This window comes from Suncus etruscus, chromosome X, assembly GCF_024139225.1.
Source record: "Suncus etruscus isolate mSunEtr1 chromosome X, mSunEtr1.pri.cur, whole genome shotgun sequence".
Taxonomy (NCBI): domain Eukaryota; kingdom Metazoa; phylum Chordata; class Mammalia; order Eulipotyphla; family Soricidae; genus Suncus; species Suncus etruscus.
Window position 1 is genome coordinate 25,140,663 of NC_064868.1, and position 7,154 is coordinate 25,147,816.

The window sequence follows — 7,154 nt, forward strand, 5'->3', positions numbered from 1 at the left end:
AAAAATAGACTCATATAGCAAGGTGGCAGGCTAAAAAATTAACACACAGAAATCAATGGCCTTTCTATACACCAATAGTAATAAGGAATAAATGGACATTAAGAAAACAACCCCATTCACAATAGTGCCACACAAACTCAAATATCTAGGAATTAACTTGACTAAAAATGTAAAGGACCTATACAAAGAATACTATAAAACTTTGCTCCAAGAAATAAGAGAGGACAGGCGGAAATGGAAACACATACCCTGCTCATGGATTGGCAGGATTAACATCATCATAATGGCAATAGTCCCCAAGGCATTATACACATTTAATGCGATCCCTGTAAATATACCCATGACATTCTTCAAAGAAGTGGATCAGGCACTTTTGAAATTCGTTTGGAACAATAAACACCCTAGAATAGCTAAAGCAATCATTGGAAAAAAGAATGTGGGAGGAATTACTTTCCCCAATTTTAAACTTTACTACAAAGCAATAGTTATCAAAACAGCATGGTATTGGAATAAGGACAGGCCCTCAGATCAGTGGAATAGGCTTGAATACTCAGAAAATATTCCCTAGACATACAGTCACCTAACTTTTGATAAAGGAGCAGGAAATCCAAAATGGAACAGGGAAAGCCTCTTCAACAAGTGGTGTTGGCACAACTGGCTAGCCACTTGCAAAAAATCAAACTTAGACCACAGCTAACATCATGTACTAAGGTAAAATCCAAATGGATTAAAGAGCTCGATATCAGACCCAAAACCATAAGATATATAGAACAACTCATAGGAAAAACACTCCATGACATTGAGACTACGGGCATATTCAAGGAGGAAATGGCTCTGTCCAAGCAAATGAAAGCAGAGATTAACAGGTGGGAATATATTAAGCTGAGAAGCTTCTGCACTCAAAGTAAATATTGCCCAGGTTACAAGAGCCACCCATAGAGTGGGAGAAACTATTCACCCAATACCCATCAGATAAGGGGCTAATCTCCAAAATATACAAGGCACTGACAGAACTTTACAAGAAAAAAACATCTAATCCCATCAAAAAATGGGCAGAAGAAATGAACAGACACTTTGACAAAGAAGAAATACAAATGGCCAAAAGACACATGAAAAAATGCTCCACATCACTAATCATCAGGGAGATGCAAATCAAAACAATGATGAGATACCGCCTCACACCACAGAGAATTGCACACATCACAAAGAATGAGAATAAACTGTGTTGGCGAAGATGTGGAGAGAAAGGAACTCTTATCTACTGCAGGTGGGAATGCTGTCTAGTTCAACCTTTATGGAAAGCGATATGGAGATTCCTCCAAAACCTGGAAATCGAGCTCCCATACCTTTCAGCTATACCACTCCTAGAAATATTCCCTAAGAACACAAAAATACTGTATAAAAACCCGTTCCTTACACCTATATTCATTGCAGCACTATTTACCATAGCAAGACTCTGGAAATAACCAAGATGCCCTTCAACAGACGAACTGCTAATGAAACAGTCGTACATATACACAATGGAATATTATGCAGCTGTCAGGAGAGTTGAAGTTATGGAATTTTCCTATTCATGGATGTACATGGAATCTATTATGCTGGGTGAAATAAGTCAGAGAGAGAGAAAAACGCAGAATGGTCTCACTCATCTATGGGTTTTAAGAAAAATGAAAGACATTCTTGCAATAATAATTTTCAGACACAAAAGAGAAAAGAGCCGGAAGTTCCAGCTCACCTCAGGAAGCTCACCACAAATAGTGATGAGTTTAGTTAGAGAAATAACTACATTTTGAACTGTCCTAATAATGAGAATGTATGAGGGAAATGGAAAGCCTGTTTATAGTACAGGTGTGGGTTGGGTGGGGAGGATGGAGGTTTGGGACATTGGTGATCGGAATGTTGCACTGACGATGAGTGGTGTTCTTTACATGACTGAAATCCAAACACAATCATGTATGTAATCAAGGTGTTTAAATAAAATATAAAAAAATCACTCCTGGTTTGGGAGACCATATTGGACACTGGGGTATCAAACTGGTTCGTCCTGTGTTAGCTGCATGCAAGGCAAATAACCTGCAGTTGAGCCACCACTCTGGCCCCAGCTTCAGTATTTATCTCTAACTGTGATTTTCATCATTAGATTTGGATGTGCTTTGGGATGCTTTTCTTCAGATCTCTTTTAACTTTTACTCTTCAGGCATGCAGGACTTGGTTGCATGCAGTCTTTAGCTCTGGGAGATTCTCTGCAACAGTCCTTATCTATTGATATTTTGGGGATTTTCTTCCTCGTTTCTCGGTCTCCAATGATTCTTATGCTGTTTCTTTTGAGTTTATCAAAGACTGTTTTCATATTATCTGATTGTTTTAAGGCTTTTTTTATAAAAATTCTATTTTGTTGATGGAGTTGTTATATATTTTATCCTCCAGCTCACTGATTCTCTCCTCAGCTTCTGTTACTCTGATTTAGAAAATTTTCAGTGAGATTTTCATTTCGTCTACAATGTTTTAAGTCCTATTATTTCAGTTTGGTGTTTTCTCGTTTTATTTTCATATCCTCTTTATTCTTATTTGTGATTTATCCAGTTCGTTTCATGCTTTCTTTGAGTTTTGTAAGGGGCTTCCATATTTGTTCTCTCTAAAGTCCTTATCTGGGAGGCTAAATAGTTGGTTGGCACTTTTCAGGTCATCAGAGCTGCCATCTACATTCTTTATGCTGGGCAAAGGCCTGTGTTATTTCTTCACCATCACACTTGTAGTGTGATGTTTTCTACATGTTGCTGGGGTTCATTGAGTAGTGCAAGGCAGATGCCCTACCACTTGTGCCACCACTCCAGCCTCATATGTAGATAATTTTTACCAGCACATAAAGTTCTGTAATTCTTAAATAAAAGTTATATAATAATGAACTAAGTTCTATAATACTAATGCCCACATTTCGTACATTATTCACTGTATTCTTTAAGACAAAATATGTCATTTTACTTTGCCATTTTCTTAAAACGTGATGATCATTATTCCAGGACTATATAGGTAAAGAGAAAAATATTTAATAAATAACAGAGGCCGTTTCAAAGAATAAGCCAAGAGTACCATTAGACTTTGAGATGCAGATTACTCTAAGATGGATATATACCCCACGTCTTTGTAAACTTGGTTTTTATTTAAACTGACCAATTTTGGGGAATTTCTATGAATTTGAGGAGGGGTTTATTCTTGACTCTATGTCAAGAGTGATCACTAGTGGCGCCAAGAGTAAACTCTATGCTAAGGTGTTGTCAAGAGGAAGACTTGATGGTCTTCAAACTTCTCTCTATATGGGCCTTCTTTTGCCCATGTTCTTTTTTAATTTATAATTTATTCTTATTTCATAAAGGGTTTTATGTAAGACAAAGAAAATGAAGACTTAAAAAAGGCAGGGAAAACCCTAGAGTATGAGAAAGGTTTTCTTAAGCTTGATTTCCCTTTCGCTTGATCTTAACCACATATTTAGAACAGATTGGGTCTTTTGTTTCTCAGCTAGTCTCTAGATTTTGTGTTTTTGAGGTAAGGTCCGGTATAACTTCTTTAATTCATATATTGTTTCTGTTATTTCCCTGAAAAAACACATCTAAATGGTTTCAAACAACGTATTTTTTCTGAGGAGATGAAGTGTTTGTACTTAGGGTCTATTCATAACCCTGTGCTCAAGAATTATCGCTTATAGTACTTAAGGCGCCAAGAATAGACTTGAGGCCAGATGCATGCAAAGCAAGCACCTTATCACTTATAATATCTTCTCAGCCCTATTTTATACATTTTGGTCATTGATCAGTAAATTCACATTATTTTACAGATGAAATTATGTGAATGTTTAGATTTAATAAAGAAATTTAAATATTAGTTGATTTCTCATTTTCTAGACAGCTCATTGTCTTTTTCTTTATGTCCTGTGAAAATACATTTTTTGTTGTTTGTCTACTGTTTGGACATACTCAGTGATGCTCAGAGGATAGTCCTTGGTCTGCACTGAAGAATAAATCCTAGCAGTGCTCTGGGGATCATACTGGATGTAGGGGATAGAACCTATTTCAAGGCAAGTGTCCTATCTGCTATACTATTGCTGCAACCCTGAAAAAATATATCTGAGGTACAAAATTAACTTTTGGAGGTAAATTAGCAGCATGACCTATGTAGTAATTATTGTCAGTCACCTTCAGACAAATAAGTAACAAATTTAATCAAAAATTATTTTTATTTTATAAACTCCAGAAGTATGGAGTCTTAAAAACCTAATTTTGACAGAAAACTGTTGTACATTTTTTTAAAAAAATTGGCTAGCTTTAAATTTTCTTTTTCTTCAATCCTAAGACCCTTCATACTCCTTATCAAATACTTTGATCTTTAATTTTGAATACTACATTTTAAGTTATATAAATTTTGGCATGCCCTATATATGTATTAGTTTTAAGGATGAATTCCAAATTCAATTAAATTTTGTCGATAATAAAATGTGACAATCACCTAATGTTTTATCATATTTAATTTTAGAACATTATTATTATTTGAATCTAAACATGAAAACAAATTCAGAGAGGCTAAATAACATACAAATAGTTTGCTCATGCTGGCAGTAAATTCCTTGTGTCTAAACATGATTATACACGAGCACTTTAAAGGTGGACTGAGCCACATTTTTTCTTCCTGGGGAAGTCCCTGTATCTCTGCCTAGATGTGTGATGTATGAGTATGTACGCACATGCGTGTGTGTGTGTGTGTGTGTGTGTGTGTAAAAATAGGAATACTGAAAGAGATTTAGAATTTAGACAGACTGAGGGGTAAATAGAAATTACTGAAAGAGATTTAGAGAGATTGTTGGGGGTAAAGAGAAGTATTCAAGAGCAAAAGCAGGCTTGAAAAAGTAAGGAAGCAAGTAAGCCTCAAATGGCTTTTGGGAGGTTATATACTATTTCTCTCTATTGTCTTGCTGTGGTTTCTTTGCATAGATAAACACTAATCTGGGAATGTCACAGGGAATGTTATGCACAATTGATGGTCTTTCATACTTTCAACACCACCTTTAGATCCTTCAGTAGTTTTTCATTTTGAGAAGTCTAATGGTCTCTTCATGGGACCTTCATTTTTACATCTAGGTGGTGCCTCAGTTTCTCCTTCTCCGAAGTGCTCAGAATTTGTCTCAAATGGATGCAAATGCATAAGTGTTCATGCTGTGTGACAGTCACTCTATTATAACTTCTTCATGCTGACCAATAGGTGCAGATACTGCCTATGAAAAGAAATGAAAACAGATGTGGACTTATTGCTTTGTGTTTATTTACTACTCTGGAGATGAGCTTACATCTAAGCCTGGGATGTGTACTTGGCCTTTTCCCCCAGAAGAAAACTATATACTTTCCTCTTCCTCATTTTCTTCTTTTTCATTTACATTTCCCTAAACAAATTCCTTTAAATAAAATTCTTATAGTTCACTAAAAATGGAAAAAAGATCAACCTGGATTCTAGCTAAGAAATATAAGCAGTAATTCATCAATTCACAAATTTGTGCAGTTTGTTTCATTTATTTATTATTTGTTTCATTCATTTTTTTTGGTTTTTCGGGCCACACCCATTTGATGCTCAGGGGATACTCCTGGCTAAGCTCCAGAAATTGCCCCTGGCTTGGGGGGGACCATATGGGATACCAGGGGATCGAACTGTGGCCCTTCCTTGGCTAGCGCTTGCAAGGCAGACACCTTACCTCCAGCGCCATCTCACCGGCCCCTGTTTCATTCATTTTTAAGAGTATTTATTGAGTGCATCATGCATACCAAAGTAGATGAGCTCTGGATTTACAATCACAAAAAAACAAAAATAAATACAAAATCAAATAAAGTTCCTTACCTCAAAAACTTTTTAGAAAGTAAAGGTTGAAGCAAAAAAAATTGATTAGATATATTTATATGTTTGCAAAAAAAAGGAAAATCCAAGAAATACCAATAGGTTTCCAGACCTTGTTTTCTTCAATTTCAACAGTTTGAGAGTTTTCATTATTCCATGACTCACTTTTCTATCATCACAGATGAAGATAGAATATAAAAATTATGTAGGATGATGACAATATGGCATATTACTATTTCAAAACAAAGTGATTTATAAAATAGAACCATCACCTTGAGTAAAATAAAGAATTTTAAGCCCTAAAATACCATCTTGCCCTATGATTAAAAGAAAATGTAAAAACCAAAGATTTTCAAGTTGTTCATAAAATTTTTAGGCTATATTGTTTATATAAATTAACCAAAATTACTCTAATATATTATCTTTGTGTACATGTCCAATATCACTAAAACATATAATTAAGTTGTCATGAAAACTAAGCCTATATTTAGTTTACGATGTAAAACAGATTTAGGTAATTATAATCTAAAGAAGTCTAAATAAATAAATCTAAATTTTATATTACTCAGGAGAGAGTAATTCCTTGTTGCAAACCTACACTTCGCTGGTTTTAAGAATAATTAAAAATAGGTGCCAGATGGGGCCAGAGTGATAGTACAAGCTGAAGGGTATTTTCCTTTCATCTGCTGAACCAGATTCGATCCCCAGCATCCCATATAGTCCCCTGAGCCTTCCCAGAATGATTTTGGAGCAAAGAGCCAGAAGTAACCCCTGAGCTCTGCTGGGTGTGGTCCATAAAAAAAGACTAAAGGGGGGGCGGTGGAAAAAATAGCACAGAGTAGAATGTTTGTCTTGTTTGCTGCACTGAACTCCACTGGGTATGGTCCAATCTCCTTTAAAAAATTAAAAATATATTTATATAATTGTCAAGATAACAAAATTTTTTTGTCTACTTCAATCTGGCGAATCTTATTTGACATTTTGTTGTGAAATATTTTCTAAGTTATGAAAGCCAATACGGAAGAAAGTAAAAAATAATTTCAGCAAAATGTATCACCTTGAATCACATATTTATAAACATTTCTCCTTAGGAAAATAAATGTATTGCTTTATTAGAATACTTTTAAAGAAACACATTGGCATTAGAAATAATTTAAGAATACAATTATATATTTAGGTGGAAAGACAATAACATATAGTGTAATCCTATATTTTTCTTATCAAATCAATATTAATTACTTATGACTAAGGACTTTTGCATCTTCTTGCCAATGTATACT